At 37.2% G+C, this 19,211-nt stretch overlaps 1 long non-coding RNA gene across 2 annotated transcripts in view; it reads right to left on the reverse strand.

The window, feature by feature from the left end:
* The window catches only part of LOC141488455 (uncharacterized), a 115,664-nt gene that overhangs the window by 50,302 nt on the left and 46,151 nt on the right, over positions 1-19,211 (reverse strand). Inside the window, exon 2 of one of the 2 annotated variants that reach the window (XR_012468691.1) lies at positions 10,397-10,491. The exons of the other annotated variant lie outside the window; for it this stretch is intronic. This is a non-coding gene — a long non-coding RNA (uncharacterized LOC141488455). The remainder of the gene's footprint in view (positions 1-10,396; positions 10,492-19,211) is intronic. 2 annotated transcript variants of the gene reach the window in all.

Raw genomic sequence — 19,211 nt, forward strand, 5'->3', positions numbered from 1 at the left:
TACTTACTCCTATACCCCCACCTTTTTCTCCCCCAGTAATCTCTAATGTTACCTCAACTCTAGGGTCAAATATAAACTCATTTGCTTAGCATTTAAAGCCCCTTATAAACTGGCTCCTTCCTACCTTTCTGTTCTTCTTACAATTTATTCCTCTGTATACTATATTCTGCAATTCCGCTACACTAGCTTACTCACAAGCACTCCATCTCCTTAGCCCCAGAATTTTTATTAGTTGACTACCTGTCCAGGAAAACTCTCCCTTTTCACCTCAGACTCCTAGCTTGCCTGCCCTTCTTCATAATTCAGACTAAATATGACCTTCTCCAGGAAACCTTTTCTTCCTCCTTCCCTCTAGTACCCTCTCTTAAAATAATATACACTCATGATTTGAGTGTTTATATGTAAGTATATGTGTATACACATAAAGATGTATAAACACATTATTGTAGAGTATGTGTATGTATGTATATATGGTATACAGATGTGTGTGCACATATAGAGAGAACACATATTATATACTTATATATACATCTATCCATATGTATACAAATAAATATATCTGTGTATATATGTATATATGTATATACATCAAACTGATTATCTAATCTATCTATCTTTTCTATAGAGAGGCAGAGAGGTGGTACAGAGGATAGATCACTAAGTCTGGAGGCAAGAGGACCTGAGTTCAGATTTGATTTCAGGTGATTACTAGCTCTGTGGCTTTAGGCAAGATACTTAACCTGTCTGCCTCAGTTTCATTACATGTCAAATAGGGATAATAATAAAACCTACCTCTGGCTGTTGAGAGAATCAAATGAGATAATACTTGTAAAGCATTTAGCACAGTGCTTATTAATAGACTTGTTTCCTTTCTTTTATGAACATAGTTATTTGCATGTTGTCTCTTCCATTAGACTCTGAGTTCCTTGAAGGCAGAGACTGTTTTTGCTTTCCTTTAAATTTCTAGCTCTTAGCACAATATCTGATATTTTGTAAGTGCTTAATAAATGTGCTTTGACCAACACAATTACTGACTGTAGATAAAGGTCAGTGGAGACAAAGGAGAAGAATGATGAGATCAGGGTTTCAGCTGGGTCATCAGCATGGATTCTGATATTGTGAAGAAGATGGCAGGAGATAATATGGAGAGATGAAATATTTATGGTGCTGAAGTTATTGAGGGGAGCAGTGGGCTCTGGAAGGGGAAAGATAAAAATGGGCAAAATATGGAAAGAGTAGACTGAGAGAAGGGAAGGACTCTACTCACCATGTCCAGGATACTTTGGTATAGCCTGGGGTTGGTGTGAAGTAGAAGCAATATGTCAGGAGAGATGGGGGGCGGGGGTTGAATAGAAAGGTAGGAAAAACAAGGGATTTCCACTTCCAGTCTTACAGGTGATGTTCTTAGAATGTAATCATTAATGAATAGTATTGAAAAATGCAAAACTACAAAATCTGACATTCTGAATAGCATGCAGGCAGAAGGGAGTTCCCTGAGACTCAGTTCTGCTCAGATATAGTTACTCTTGAATCCCTAATTGAAATTCGACTTGGAAGATACCTCCACCCATCATGGAACAAGGACAGCAGAGCAGACTCAAAATAACCATGTAAATATTCTCCTATACAAATACCATTTTTCATCATGAACCCAGGAAGCACAGGGCAAATGGGTGATCAGGGCTCATAAAGCAGAAGAGGGAGATGGAAAGGGGAAGCTCAGGGAGGGTTAGTGGGTTGCAGTGTTTTTTCCCCCTATTTTTTTTCACACGGCACACAGGAGGTAAGGGAGCCAAGGATTTCTGTCAACAGTGAGTACTGCTGCAGCTCCAGAGATGTCAGCTCAGGAGCCAAACTGCCATTTCTGCTTTAATTGGTGTCTCTCTATGAAGGGGAGAAAGGGAGAGGGTGAGAGAGAAGGATATAAGGAAAGAAGGAGGGAGAGAGGGGGGGGAAGAGATTCAGGGAGGAAGGGAGACAGAAATCGGGGAGAAAGGGAGGGAGAGGGAAAGAGAGAAGGAAGAAAAGAAGAAGAAAGGAAGGGAGATTGATACAATGAGAGGAGACAGTAAAAGAGAGAGAGAAGAGAGAGACAGAGAGAGGAAGAAGGGAGAGGAGGAGAGGAGGAGGAGAAGGAGGAGGTGCAGAAAGAGAAAGTAAAATGAATGTAAAAATGAGAAAAAGCAAAAAGGAAAGGAATGGAGACAAAAGAAGAGCAAGGGAGAGTAATAAAAGGAGAAAGGAAGAAAGAATAAGAGAGAAGAGCAGATAGAGAGGGAGAAATAAGAGGAGGAGCAAGAAGAGGAGAAAAGAAATAAAGTGATAATGGAGGAGAGAAGGAAACAAGAAGAGGAGAGAGGAAGGGAGGGAGAGAAAAAGGGAAAGGGAAAAGAAGATGGAAAGAACCAGGATGAGGGATACAGAAAGAGAAATTAGAAAGTTGATAGAGGAGAAGACAGAGAGAAAAGAAAAGAAGGGGAAAGGGGAGAGGATAAAGAGGGAGGAGAGATATTTCTAAAGGGAGGGAGTCAGGAAGAGAGCAAAAGTTTAAGGACAGTAAAAGAAAGGGATGGAAGTAAAGGTGGAAGAGAAGTGAGAAACATACAGAGAAGAAGAAGATAACATTCTATAATCAAAAGATCTTTGACATTGGCATAAACTGGTGGAGCTGTGGAGGGGCAGAGCTTCCATCTTCTCCACCTGACTGTGTAGATTAGTCCCCTGATGGGCACTAACAGGGGCCACAAAAAAGATTGGGGTAGTAAGCATCCTGGCTAATATTTCTCCTCTTCTCACTTTGCCATTTATTAAAAAATAAAATAAAATTTTAAAAATATTTTTTTCTGATGTTGAGACTTTATACTATGAAATTCATCAGTAATTCTGAAGACATCTAGGCTAAATCAGCAAATATAAACCCAGAGCATGTAAATCTAATAAAGATTAATCATCTTTTACACCTCAGCTTTATGTAAAACAGACATAACAATGAGTTCAGTTGTGCTGCTTCTCTACCCCAGTCCCATGTCCTTTACCACAGGACTGCCTCATTCTCTGACTTCAGAATCTAGGGAGTTAGTGGAGGGACTTTAGAAGGAAGGAAATGAAGGAGAACCTGCCAGGGGAATGCTCTAGCAAGAAGAGGATAGATAAAGAAGACAATGAAAGAGAAAGAACTGAAAAAGACAGTAATAGAGAAGAGGCAAAGAGCTAAAACAAAGGACAATTAAATATATCATTATAAATTATCTTGAATGCTTCCTTAATTATTTCCATACATATTGTATTCTCCAATTAGGTTGCAAACTCCTTCATGGCAGGCATCAAATTATATCACTACTTCACTAATACAGAATGGAACACCCAGTGGACTATCAGCTTTACCTCTTATATCTACTACCTTGTGTTCTCACTGAGACACTGATGAAGATTTAGGGACATTTACTGATAGTCATAGCAAAATTATGCCCTTGGACTTTATCCTTAAGAGTAAATACAAAGACAGAGAAGAAAACTAAAACTGAAATACCCAAGTAGTGGAATGGCTGCAAACTGATATTTATACTCTACTCTTTTGGTGAATATTTGGAATCACTCTAGAAAATCAAATGGCTCCAGGAAAAAGAGGTAATCATGTGATCCCAGAGAGAAGGAGTAGTGGAATAGAAAATTTCTAGATGATCAGAGAAATTCTGAGACCAAGCCTCCTGAATGCTAAAGAAGGAAACAGAGAAGAAACACCTGATTCCTGAACCATACCTCCTAGATCAGGAATTTTTAGTCTGGAATCCATGTACCTTCAAGAGATTCATTTTAAAAATTTGATAACTATCTCAATATAATTTTTAACCTTACATATTTTATTTTCTGCATATAAAACCCTTTGTTTTACCAAAAAAAATAAATGGGTCTATGACACAAAATGGATTAAGGACCCCTGTCCTAGAGAGAAAAGGAGTTCATGGACAATTTCAGGGTCCTGAGCCAAGCAAAGGAACTAAGAAACAAAGAGTTTCAGAGCCACAACATGGAGAAGCAAGCTCTTACACAACATTCATTTAATGTATAAGTGAAGACTCATATACTGTGTAAGCATAAGAGGGAAAAATTAGATGCAAGCAAAACCTGGTAACCTCAGTCATAAAGAAGTACTAAAGCTGAGGAGGACTGTTAGAGAAATAAGACAATTGGAGAAAGAAGAATTAGATTGTAAAATCCTGAAGATTAGGGACTTTCTTTTGCCTATTTTTTGTATCTCCAACACTTAGTGACTGGCACATAGTAGGTGCTCAATAAATGGTTATTGATTGATTGACTCATTTTGACTATTCATGCACTCAGGTACTAGTATTTTCTGTTCCACATTTTTAATCATGCTAAATAAATTCTCTCCTATATCAAATGTTTACCCTGAATGCTTGCATAGGAAACTAAGGACATTTTAAAATATCTTGCAAATATCTAGTCACAAAATGTATTCTAAAGACAAATAGAATAATAAAGATTTGGAGTAAAAGGACTTGGCTAAAATTAAACAAATGACAGTTTCTAACTGCACTATTTCTTCTCTCCACTCTAGGTTTTCAGCTCATCAATCTCTCCTGGTTCTCCTTCTTACCTATCTGACCATTCCTCAGTCTTCTGTGCTATATCTTTAACCAGGTCATATTTTCTTATCATAAGTGTCCCACAGGGTTCTGTCCTAGTTTCTCTTTTTTTTCTCCCTCTATAATACTTCACTTGGTGTTCCCATGGATGTAATTACCATCTCTATGCTGATGATTCTCAAATCTATCTAACCTATTCCAACTTTTCTTCTGCCCTTCAATCTCACATCTCCAGCAACTCTTCAGACATCTTGAACTGGATGTCCGCTAGACATCTTAAACTAAACATGTCCAAATTAGTACTCATTATTCCTTCCTCCCCTAAACCCTCACCACCTCCAACCTTCTCTATTATTGTAGAGGACATAATCATTCTCTTCTTCCCTCAGGCTCTAAAGCTAAGTGTCATCCCCAACTCTTACCTCTCACTCCACACATCTCAGTTGTTGCCGAAGCCTATCAATTTCACCTTTGCAATGTCTCTCTTATAAGACCCTTTCTCTTCTCTGATACTGTCACTACACTAGTGCAGACTCTCATTACCTCAGACCTGTACCTATTTCAATGGCCTGCAGGTTGGTCTGCCTGTCTCAAATTTCTTCCCACTCCAATCCATTATCCATTAAGCCACCAAAGTCATTTTCCTAAAGTCCAAGTCCATCCATATCACCCTTAACTCAATAATCTCCAGTATCTCCCTATTGCTTCTAGAATCAAATATAGAATCATCTGTTTGGCATTCAAAGCCCTTCGTAACCTTCTTCTTAACATATTACACCCTACTATGTACTCTTTGAGCCACTGATGTTGACCTCCTTGCTACTTCATGAGCAAGACACTTCATCTCTCTGGTCTGGAAATAATCTCTGATTGTTCCCCATACCTAGAAAGTTCCCCTTCCTCATATCCACCTCCTCCTGGCTTCCATGGCCTCCAACTAAAAGCTCATCTTCTGCAAGAAGCCTTTCTTCCCTTTCTCAAGTCTAGTGCCTTCCTTCTGTTAATGTTTTACTCCTTATCCTATATGTATATATATATATATATATATATATATATATATATATATATATAAATGCATAGCTATACACTTATAAACATTAAATATACACCCATATATACATATAGAGAACTTACTATATATATATATATATATATATATGTGTGTGTGTGTGTGTGTGTGTGTGTGTGTGTATACATATATATGAATTTGTCTGCATATTGTCTCCTTGATTAGATCATAAACTCTTTGAGGACAGAGATTGTCTTTTACATCTTTTTGTATCTTCAGCACTCAGCACAGAGCACATTAGAAGGGGGTAAATAAATGTTTATTGATTAATTGCCCCTGACCAAGTCACTTGACTTTTCTGGGCATGGTTCCTCAGTTGTCAATTGATCTCTAATTGATGGACTAGATAATTTCTAAGATATGTTCCAGTTCTTAATCTACTGTCCTATGATATTTCCAGGAAAACCCTGGATAGATTCATGAAATAAAGAAAGTGTTTCTGAGAAACCCTTTCTATTGAACCTAATTAGTGCAAACCTAGAGTTTTGGTCCTAGCCACTGGTCATACACTCTATTCCCTTTGCCTTGAATGAACTTATCCCACATCTTTACTTATTGAAATTATGCTCTTTCTTTCAGGGTCACCTAATTACCTCAGGTGGAAGTGATCCTTCCTTTGCACTTCTTGTTCTACTGTGTGTGTCAAATCATATGGCAAATTTTATCATAGTGATTTGTGAATACGTCTCTTGTATATATAACTAAAGGACAGCTATCTTTCCATTTTCCACCTGGCTACACTTTTTGAATTTTTTTGACTTCTCCATCATTACCCAGGAATCTCATAATTGGGAAACCTTATCATCCTGTAACATCCAACATCCAACCATACCTCATTAATACTCTCTGCCTCTCTGATTTGGAGGGGAGTGTGACAAATTCCAAAAATCTCTGTTTATTTTAAAGAGGGGCCCAGTATAACCATATTTTGATTTTGTGCCTTGTTGCACTCTTTTGTACATTTAGAAAATTTCTCCATCACATCACCAATCCTGTTACCTTCCCTTTCCTCCCACTTTTCATCTTCCTTTTCTATGTTTAGACTGTAAGCTGCTTGAGGACACACTTTTTTTGCAAGGCATTGGGGTTAAGTGACTTGCCTAAGATCACACATCTAGATAATTATTAAGTGTCTGAGGCTGGATTTGAACTCCACTCCTCCTGACTCCAGGGCTGGTGCTCTATCTACTGCACTACCTAGCTGCCCCTCAGACACTTTCTTTTTAAAATTTTTGTATGTATCCCCGGTGCTTAGGACAGTACAGAAGAATGTTTATTAACTGACTGACTAATTCCTCCTACTGTTTTTAAGTCTCATGTGGACAGAGATTTTATCACTTTTCACCTAACCCAGCAACAGATGCCTAAAGTATGTGTTTACTAAATATTTCTTAAATTAAATTGAACAAAAATATGGTGGCAATTTCTAACCAATGTCATATTATTATAACTCTATTTTAAAGGCTAAACAAGTTCAACAATGCTTTGTCTTGTCAAGGTTCTTCCCCTCTTCTCCTCTCCCCTTCCCCCTCCATCCTTCCCTTCCCTCCTTCCCTTCCCTCTTTCTTCTCTCTTTTGCCCTCTCTTGTTATAGAGTTCTCTCTCTCTCTCTCTCTCTCTCTCTCTCTCTCTCTCTCTCTCTCTCTCTCTCTCTTCCTCTCTCAGTCTCTTATTCTTGTTCTCACTCTCTGTGATTCCAACAATTTTACTCTCATTCCCAGTGCAGTATATTGATTATTCAAATTTCAACTCCAGGTATAAGGGTCACTTCCAAATGCATCATGGATAATGGGTAGATAAGTCTGCACTTCTGCCTCTGCAGGCAGGGGAGGTTATTTGGGACTTTGCTTACCATCTGGATCCAGGCATATCCCAGCATGAACTCCAAATCCCTGAACTCTTGTGACTCAGTATCCTGACCTTTCAAAGCTCATAATGTCATAACTATCTCCAGTCTCCTCCAGTTAATACAGGACAGAACAGATGCAAAGAGGAAAAGAACATTGGCCTATGCTCACCAGTCACATATTGCCTTCAGATGGGGAAGATCTTAAATTATTGTGTCTCTCACTGGAATGCAGCAAGTGGGAGTGGGGGGAGACCAAGAGAAATGATCAACTTCTAAGAATAATTATTATCAAGTGTATTATAACTGAAAAATAGACTTGATTTAGAGTCTGGAAATGGGAGTTGGAATCCTGACCAGTATTTACTTAGCTGTGTGATTATGAGTCAATTATTTTACCTTTTGGAGACTCAATTTCCTTCTCTGTAAAATGTGCTCCTACAGAGCAGTGTAGAAAACACAAATCTTAAAGCTTTATATAAATGTGAAAAACTTACTATTATAATTAATATGATAATGCTAACCGAAGTAGATAGGTCATTTTCTCCCAAGAACTTTTTAAAAATTTAATTTTTTATAATATTCTGAATTATTGTCTGAAATTTTTATAATGATTTGAATTATTACCCTCTTCCCTTTCCTACCATGGAAAGACATGAAAAACAAAATCTATTGCAAATTATCTATCATCTATGTATCTACCTACATAACTATATATGTAATTACATATGTAACTACATAAAATAAATTCCCACTTTATCCGTGTCCAAAATAAAAGCAAAAAGAATTGTACTTCAATCTGTACTTTCAGTCCATATATCCTCTATCTGGAGGTGGATAGCATGTTTCATCCTGAGTCTTTAGAAAATGAAGTTGAATGGAGCTGTAAAGTCTTTCAAAGCTGATTATTTCTACAACATTTCTATTATTGTATACATTTTTCCCAATTTTGCTCACTTTACATTGAATCAGCTCATACAAGTTCTTCGCAAGTTTTTCTGAAACCATTTCCTACAGCACAAGAATATTTCATCATGTTCATAAACGATACCTTGTTCAGCTATTCTCCAATTGATGGGTATTCCTTTAATTTCTAATTCTTTACCAACACAAAAGGAAATACTATCAATATTTTTGTATATATGAGCCCTTTCACTATTTTTTTTATCTCTTTGTAGCATAGACCTACTAGTAATATTGCTTGTCAAAGAGTGATTTGGGAGTATAATTAGAAACTTTCATGTATAAATTTCCAACATAATCTTATTTTTCAAGGCTTCCTTTAGGCTTCTCTCTGAATCTGCCTTATTTGCTTTTGAAAGGCTAGATATTTCCATGGTACAGAGCCCCAACAACTATTAGTTCTCCAATCCTGGTTTTCCTTTTCATCTAGAAAGATGAAAGTTTAAACTAGAAAGTTTAATTGGGAAAACCATGATATTTGGAGACTATTCCTCACCCTTGAATTTGATCTTAATGATAATTATATTAAGAATGTATATAGTCGGAGTGGCTAGGTGACGCAGTGGATGGAGCACTGACCCTGGAGTCAGGAGTACCTGAGTTCAAATGTGACCTCAGACACTTAATAATTACCTAGCTGTGTGGCCTTGGGCAAGCCTTCACTTAACCCCATTGCCTTGCACAAAACCTAAAAAAAAAAATTAAGAATGTATATAGTGCCTTAAGATTTGCAAATCTTTAAACATACATGATTCTATTTGACCTTCATATATCCTGTGAGGTGGGTGTCATTATCCAAATGAAGAAACTGAGACTCAAAGAAAGTAAGTGACTAATTAAACTAATTAAAAATTCATTTAAAAAACTAATAAACTAAGTGATGTGAATTAATCCAGTCACATAAACTAATTAATTTCTGAGGTTTGTTTATATACTAACATCTTGAATTTGCCTAACATTCTGCTCACTACCACCAACCCTTTCCATATTAGAAGCTTCAAAGCTACTGGGATCATGAATCAAACTCAAGTGTGAGAATTTGGATGAGTAGAACTCACACTGCATGGTCACATTGCATCTCCACTGTGCACTTATTTTTTTGATGGTATATTTTTAAATTTATTTTTCCAACTACATGCAAAGATAGTTTTTAATATTCATGTTTTTGTAAGATTTTGAATTCCACATTTTTCTCTCCTTCCTTCCCTCCCCTCCCCCCTTGACAGTGAGTATATAGGTTATATATGTATAACTATGTTAGACATATTTCTATATTAATCATGCTGTGAAAAAAAGAATCAGAACTAAAGGGAAAAAATCATGAGGGGGAAAACAAAAAACAAAACAAATCTTATAAATTGAAAATACTAGGCTTTGGTCTGCATTCAGACTCTATAATTCCTTCTCTGAATGTGGATGGCATTTTTCATCACAAGTCTTAAAATTGTCTTTGATTATTATACTGCTGAGAAGTGCAAATTCATCATAGTTGATCATCACACAATGTTGCTGTTAATGTGAACAATGTTCTTCTAGCTCTTCACTCAGCATCATTTCATGCAAATCTTTCCAGGTTTTTCTGAAGTCCACTTGCTCATGATTTCTTACAAAACAATAGTATGCCATCACATTCATATACCACAATTTGTTCAGCCATTTCCCAATTTATGGGCATCCCCTCAATTTCCAATTCTTTTCCACCACACACACACACACACACACACACACACACACACACAAACACACTTCTTGCCCATCCAGTTTCCTGTACATGCCATGAGGCTCAGCTGCCCAGATTGGCACCTGCAGCCAACTCTTGCTCCCCATGTGCCATCCCCAGGAGTAAGCAGAAGTAGCAGCATCTGCCCACCCGGCCATGCCCTCCTCCTGCCCAGAGGGCTACCCCCTTACCACAAGCACCTGCAGCCCTCTACAGCATCACTGCTCCTTGCTGAGTAGAGCTCAGCCAACCCTCCATCAGGCCTGCAGTTGATGAAATCTGGGAGCTATTTTGAATTAAAAAAAAGTCCAAACTGATTAGTTGATAATTACATGTTGGAACATCTGCTCTGATTTGTTTTATTATTTCTATTTTGGAAATTTGGAATACACTGAAGTTTTGCCTTCTGGAATAGGCGGCCCAACTCAGGGATCATTGTGGAAAATTGCTTAGTGACAGTAGGCACAGTCTCTCAACCAACTCAAGAATGCACAGGGTCAAAGGTCCTTTCTCTAAAGCAGTGGGGCCCACAACTCTTTTCTCTCCTTACTTTCACAGCAACTACCATGAGGAATTTGTTCCTTCCTCCCTGGAGTATCTTCCCTAAATTTTCCAAATTCAACATTAATCTCTAAGAAAATCATTCCTGCACCCCCCCAGAAAGAGAAGAAAACCAAAACTAGAGTTTAAAGATGAACTTGAAAACCCCATAAGGTGACCATATTAGGAACCTAAGAGACAATTTCTCTAGGAGATTATTTTAAGTCTTTCATGGAATCATGCAGAATTTTGGGGTGGGTGGGGATGAGGCAGTTCTAATTCATCTTATACCCAAACAGAATTTCCCTCTGCAATATCCCTGAGACAAGGTCATCCATCTCTACTTGCATATCCACCATGATGGGAAACTTACCACCTCCCAAGGAAGCCCTTTCTGCTCCTAGATAAATCAATTTTGAGGAAGTTTGTCCAGATCTACTCTGAATCCAATGCACTTTAATTCTCTCCTCTAGGGCCAAGCAGAATGTGTAAAATCTCTGATCCAGACAAGAGTCTTTCAGCAATGTGAAGACAGTCAAATATTCTCCTCAAGCTAAACATTCTCAGCTTCTATTCTAATTTGGTTGCCTGCTCTTGGGTACTTGTAACTTGGCTCAAGAAAGCAGGACAGACCCATGTGATCCAGCTTGGACTAGACCAACTTTGCTACTAAAATCACCATGCCTCTAGAGAAGAAAAATTTTAACCTTGAAGTTTATGTGACCTGTGAATGACTGCTGAGCTGCTGGAAGGGTCAGAGTGGCTCAGCAGGAAGGAGGACTTCTCTGTTTAGATTATCACGACGGGTATCTACCCCCAAACGGTGGTTAGAAAATGTTGTTAGGTATAATCTTTTCATAAACAGAGAAGCAGCTTTGAGAAGTAACATGGTGGAGTGGAGAGAAGGCCAGCCTTGGAAAAGAGAGGAAATTCAGTTCAATTTCTACTTTTGACAAATGATCTATGTGATCCTAGGGAAGTTAATTTAAATTTCCCAAATGCATGCCAAGTTACATATAACATGTATATATAATATTTTAAACATATATATATATCCATGTATATATATATGTAAATATAATGGGAGGATAGCATGACCAATGAGGACCAAGTCCTTATAATAAGTATAGTTGGTAACGATTCATAGGGAAGCCTCTCTATCTATGTAATATATGGACTATACTCCTTGATTCAGTATATATAATATATATATATATATATATGCATGAAGATAGTCTGCAATGGATGCCTTCTAGTTTACTACTTGGTGATAAAAAATAAAAAAAACCCTTTGAATTGGTTGCTGAGCTGGAACTGAGTGCTTATTAAACACACACACTGTCTCTAGCTTTGTATCTGTCTACTTTTGTCTTTCTTTATCCCCCCCACCTCTCTCTCTGTATCTCTGTCTTTGTTCCTCTGTCTCATTTTCTGACTGTCTTTCTATCTTTGCTTCTCTGTCTCTCTCTGGATCCCTCTTTAACTCTCTGTCTGTCTTTCTCTGTCTACATCTTTCTCTTTCTCTCTGTTTCTGTCTCTCTGGGTTTTCCTCTCCCTCTCCTTTAATACCTCTTTCCCTCATTTCCTCCCGCCCTTCCCCATCTCTCTCTGTGTATCTGTCTCTGTCTCTGTGGTCACCCTCTCTCTGTCTCTGTTTTTCTCTTCTGTCTCTTATCTCTGTGCTCTCTAGTTAGGAAGAAGGAATACTATGGACTTTTAGGTAGAGGGAGAGGTAGCAGTAGCAGACATGAATGCAGCTGTCTTATCTTCCCATTCAGATTGCCATGTGGGGATGAACTCATGATGCTACTATTTCTTCTGTCCCTGTATTGATTATTTATTGATCTTGGGTGAATGAGTATGAGAAATAGGATAGACCAGGCAATAGCTCTGTAAGCTTTGAAAGGTCATACGAACCACCACAGGTCTAGAATCTACAGTCTATAGTAGTGTTTTCCAATAGTCATAGAAGCAGAGCTGGGAAAGAACCAGTCTTAAGGAGGACAATAAATCTGCCAGACCTGACCCAGAAGAGGATGGACTGAAATTTCCTCTCTCTAAGCATTCTTTTAAAAAATCTAGTTGATATTAAATTGTTAGCTGGTTTTAAGGAAAGATTGACTTTGGGGGAAAATACCAGATGGAGACTTAGACTTGATAGTGTAAATGCCCCAAATCCTTAGGGTTATTCCCTAGAAACCCTGAAAAAGGAAAAGTAATAGCTGTACTCTGGAGAGCTGAAATGCCAGTGTGTGGGAGACACACAGATAGAAGATGTGTGTGTTTGTGTGTGTGTGTGTGTGTGTGTGTGTGTGTGTATGTATGTTTATGTTTGGAAGCTAGATGGTCTAGTGGATAGAACATAGATCTTGCAGTCAGGAGGACCTGAGTTCAAATTTGACTTCAGACACTTCACACTTGTGCAAGTCATTTAATTCTGATTGCCTCACATCCAGAGCCATCTCCAATTGTCCAGATTTATTCATCTGGCCACTGACCCAGATGTTTCCAAAAGAGAAAGTGAGTGATTTTTCACTGGTGACTTTGGACTTCACCCTCTCACTCAAATCCAATATACTTGCTTATCATAGTATCACTTCCTTGATGTCACAGAATGAAGGAAAAACAACATTTGTGTGTATAAATGTGTGTATTTATTCACATATTTTATATATATATACATATATATTTATACACACACATATATATTCTTATATGTGAATTTGTGTGTGTATATGTATATATAAAATATATGTATATAGAGATGCACACATGCACAATCACATATATTTATGCACATATATGTGTATAAATACTTACATGTATGAATTTTGTGTGTACACATCTCATCCTTTTAGGATCATGAAATATCATAATTAGAAGGAAATATTACCCCTTCATTTTAGAGGTGAATGAACTGGAATGCAGTGTAATTAAGTGACTTACTCAAATTTATATAGTTAATAAGCAGAGATTTTAAACTCACATCTTCTGATCAGATATAACAATGGCTTTGGATTGTGAGTTTCAGAAGGAAAGAAACTAGGTTTTTTTCTCTTTCTCTGTCTCTGTCTCTGTCTCTATCTCTCTGTCTCTGCTTCTATTTGTCTTGATCTCTGTCTTTCTTTATATCTATCTCTGTCTCTATCTCTGTGTCTCTGTCTGTGTCTCTCTATGACTCTCCTTAAATAAACACATGTTTCTGAAATAGAACACATCTGACATCTAGGAGGTTAAGATTAAGGATCTATATGGATAGAGCTGACTGGCTAGTACCAAAATCACAAGACCTTGGTGGCTAAATAAGATAAAGAATTGGAGAAGAAAGAGATGAAAAGACACTCTAATTCACCATTTAAAGGAGAGCCTAGCAGAATTATGTGCTAGACTATGTAGTAATAATGATAGTAATACCAATAATAATAACAATAATAATTAGTTAGCATTTATATAGCACCTACTCTATGCCTGGACCTTTGATAAGCACTTCACAATTATTATCTCATTTGATCCTCACACTAACCCTGTAAGTGTGAGATTACTGCTATTATACTCATCATTTTACAGATGAAGAAACTGAGGCAAACAAAAGTTAAATGACTTCTCTAGGGTCCCACAGTTAATAACTGTCCCAATTATGAAGTGTATAAAGATCAAAACAAAATAACCCTTGCCCTCAAGGCGCTTGCTTTCTAACTAGAAATACAATTTGTACATAGGAAATTAAATATAAAGTAACAATAATGGGGGACGTGAACAGCTGGGGAAATCAGAAAGGACTTCAAGTGGGAGAGAACTCTAGATGAACTTCAAGAAAGTTAGGAATTTCAAGACAAGTTTGGAAAGATAGCCTTCTAGTCACGAAGCTCCTATTGTACAAAGAAAAGTATGGGATGCCTCCCAAGAGTGGTAGAAGGAATAGTGTATAGAAATAAAATTAAATAGCCTAGAGTTCCTGGAATGTAGAATATGTGAATGAAAAAATTCTAAGGTTAGTCTAAAGAGAGGTGCTAGAGAACAGGAGCTGGATGATGAGATATTGTGGAGGCAGAATCAATAAGATTTGACAACTATTGCATTATAGGGAGAGAGGGAGGGAGAGAACAAATATGAGGGAGAGAACAAATCAAGACTGACCCTGACCTTGGTAAACTGGGTGACTGGCAAGATAAGAGTTTACTTCAATAGAAAATAGAGACCTTAGAATGAAGAGTCAATTGAGGTGGAAAAATGAATTTCATGTTGAGCATATTGAGTTTGAGATATCTATGGGACATCCAAGTAGAGGATGCATAGCTACTAGTTGATTATGCAGGATAATGAAGAGAGAGGTCAGAGATTGGGAACTAGAAGTGACATTTTCCTGGGGATGATAATTGAACTCATGAAAGCTGCTCAGATCACCAAGAGATATTATAGAGAAGAAACTAAAAGGTTTAGGACAGCATTCTGGCATGTATTCACCTATAGTTGATGGCAGGTGGATGAAGATTCAGCAAAGAATACTGAAAATAGCCTGACTGGTAGAAGAAAAACCAGTTGAGAACAGTGGGACAAAAACAAGGGAGGAAAACATAGTTTAGGAGGTAAGAGTGATTAACAGTGCCAAATGCTTCAGAGGTCATCTGGGATGTGATCAACAAGAATGAAATCCAACAAAAGGCTACTGGAGAGAGTCATTTCAGTTGGTAGGGCCAGATCACAAGGGGTTCAGTAGCTAATGGGCTGTGAAGAAGCAGAGGTAGTGAGATCATTATTTTGTTTTACAAGGAGTTTGGTTATAGGACTATAGAAGGGCTCTAGGACAATATCTTGAGGGATAGTGGGGTTAAACAAAAGACAGTCTCTTCCATTAAAGCTGGAACAAAGAAGAGAATGAGTTAATGTTGAGAAGATGTCAGATGTTTGAAAAGAAGGAGCTTACACTATATAAATTCATTTTTCTTCATAAATGAGGCAAGTTTCTCTGCTGAGATAAAAGTTGAAGAGTGAATGGCTAGAGAAAGGAATAGTAAAATAGGGAGGATGCAACTAGCATTAGATAACAAAAATGTAGAGGATTATGAATTTATGTTGTGGCTTTCTCTATTTGTGTTCAGCATCAAGTGAGCTTGAGAACAGGGGTTGCATGTGAAATTAATAATAATAATAATAATAATAATAGTTCACATATATATAGCATTTTACGGTTCATAAAATAATTGTATGTGTTAAACAAGACATTCTACATTGTCTAACATGATGTGGAAAGATATGAACATTAATAGGGAAGAGACAGACTTTAAGCAGAAATATAAGAATATTAGTAGGGCAAAGAAGACAAGAGAATCAAGTCCAGAAGATGACAGAAAACCAAACTGGTTAATAATAGCATCAACATGGGGCATCTAGGTGACACAGTGGATAGAGCACCAGCCTTGGAGTCAGGAGGACCTGAGTTCAAATTCAGCCTCAGATACTTAATAATTACCTAGCTATGTGACCTTGGGCAAGTCACCTAACCCCCATTGTCTTAAATAAATAAAAAAAATTTTAAATTATTAGCATTAGTAATTTTAAAGGGAGGAAAGTGAGTCCTGAACAGAGGTCATATAGTAGTGACTCCATAGAGATGGAGTCACTCAAAAATGAAGAATAGGAAACATCAAGGCAAGTAAAACATAGGAAATTATAGTGTGATAGAGGAATGTCATAGTTTTGCAATATAGAAGTGGAACATTTGTGAGAGATGATGAAATAAAGGCTCAGTCTATATCTGCATATGGTGAAGGTAGACTGAAAGTGCAAGTCATGGGAGCTGAGGTCAATTAGCCAGAATGCTAGGGTGTTTGAGGGAAATATCAATATGAATATTAACATCTCCAAAAATAAGGACAGAAAGAAAGATGGAAAGGACTATGAGTCAATTATGGTACTTCTTGAGAAGAAAAGGAGTAGGATTTGGAGGCCTGTTCAGTCAGGCAATAAACAGCAGAACTTAGAGGGTCTGATACATCTAATAGAAGGAGGGTTATTGAATGATCGTGTCATCAAGAGAGTTTGGAAGTGGTATTGATAAGCAAGGAACATCACTACTATGTCATGTCCTAGCAGCATGGATACAGTGCTTGTTGGGTGGATCTATGCTTTCATAACTGTTAGGAAATAGAGGGAATATGAGGAGAAGAAATGTATTATGAGGTCAGTTTGTTAAAAATAGGAAAAGGGTAGCAGAGGGCACAATGGAAAAGAAGGGTAGATTTGGGGAGAGTAGAGCTGAAGTTGAGTTACAGAATAGACTTTAAAAAATTTTAGTCTGCATTTATAAAAATGTTTCTGATCTGTTTTTTCTCCATGGAACATAACTGGGGAGCCCCTGGGAACTAGGCTAGAAAGTGTAGGTATTTTCTGAGTCTATGGGCTAATAGCTTAACTCTCTTTGAATATACTGCATGAAAAACAGGCTAGATCTTAAACAGCACCCAAGTCTCAAGCTTTGATCTGATTTGTGATTGCTGAGTGCTGCGAGTATGTTAGGAAGTGCACCTTGGGGATAAGTAATTGTCCCCTTAATTATCATTCTTCCTTCCCATCCCCATTTGGCATTTAAAAAGAAAAAGTGGAACCAACTAAGTTTGACATCAAAATTTGTGTGCAATGTAGTTCTATGAACAAAGGCAAAAAGATTCAATGCTGATATTTCTCTCTCTTTTAGTGTGTGAAAGTCACACCTTATGCCCAGGCTTAATAAATCACGTAAAGGATCAGATCAGCACCACTCAACAATGGACAGCTGCAGTTTATAATGGATGCCCTTTCAGGATTCAGAAATCTAGAGCTCCTGGGACTTTGAAATACAGATCATAGAATTTTAGAGCTAGGAAGGCCTTGTAGGTGCATAGAATCACAAGATGACAGAATTTCATAGTTGGAAAGAGCCTAACAGAACCCCTATTCCTCTACAAAATACTCAGCAAATGGTCATTTGGATTTTGCTGGGACACTTCCAGTAAGGGGGAATCTGCTACCTCTCAAGGTAGCTTATTCTACTTTTATTTATTTATTTATTTATTTTTAGGTTTTTGCAAGGCAAATGGGATTAAGTGGCTTGCCCAAGGCCACACATCTAGGTAATTATTAAGTGTCTGAGACCAGATTTGAACCCAGGTATTCCTGACTCCAGGACCGGTGCTTCATCCACTGTGCCACCTAGCCACCCCTTTATTCTACTTTTAAATAGCTTCAATTGGGAGGAAATTTTTCCTTAAATCTGTTGCTCTTCCACTTCTAGCCATGACTGCTAGTTTTGCCCTCTGGGACCAAACAGAATGCCTCTTCAAGGTAATAGCCTCTCATTTGCTAAAAGACAGTCATCCCATATCTTCATTTCCCCAAGCTAAACACTCCCAGCTCTTTTGACTGATCTACATATGGTAGGATCTTAAACTGTTTAACTATTCTAGTTGCTATCTATGGAGACTCATATGTATCATTCTCTTTCCAGAAAAAAACTATGCATATATTACAAATATGCATATACATGCATATATATGTTTACATGCATACATTATATATAGTTATATGAACATGCATCCTTTCCATTATATATTAGCACACACTCACACATGTGTTTTATATGTGTATGTATGTATATGTGCATGCATGTGTGTTTACATGAATATGCACTCCTTTCATTAATTTCAGATTGGGAGATTATGGGTATGAATAGTTACAGGTATGGGATAGTTTTATGTGTAAGGGAGGTGTTTCTTTAAAAATGAATGTGATTTAAAAACAAAAGAAATAAATAAAAACATGTTTTAAAATACATAGATTATCTTATTTTATCTTTACAATAGTACCATGAGTCTGTAAAGGAATCATGATTTAGAAAAGCACTGAGTTTGTGATCAGAATATCTAAGTTTGAATACTGTACCTGCCACTTACTATCTGTTTGACCTTGGTCAAGTTACTTAACATCATTGATGCTGTTCTATATACATGGATGATAAAAATTGGTTGAGGATGAAATGAGATAACACATGTAAGTTATAGAATATAAAAGTTGAAATAGACCTTAGATGTCATATAGTTGAACCCACAGGACCAATTCATCTGACTGTTCATATCCAAACAGACATCTTAACAATTTCTCCAATGTAATTTTCTTTGTCACTTACTTTTTTTCCCCAAAAACTACTTCCCCAATTCAGATCTTGATCATTTTATGTCTGACAATTGCGACAGCCTCCTTCCTGATTGATTTTCCTTTTTTATTTTCTCTCTATTTTAATCAATCCTGAATACATCATAATCTTTATTGCTATATAAATATAACCCATTATTATCTCCATCTTATAGATTAAGAAACTGAAGTTCAGAGAAGGTAAATGATTCCTCCAAGATCACTGAAAGGCTCTCTATCCTATAAGAATTCTAAGGAAAAATGATTCAATGATAATGTTTTGGAGGGGGAAAGAAAGTA

Source organism: Macrotis lagotis, chromosome 1 (genome assembly GCF_037893015.1).
Source record: "Macrotis lagotis isolate mMagLag1 chromosome 1, bilby.v1.9.chrom.fasta, whole genome shotgun sequence".
Classification (NCBI taxonomy): Eukaryota; Metazoa; Chordata; class Mammalia; order Peramelemorphia; family Peramelidae; genus Macrotis; species Macrotis lagotis.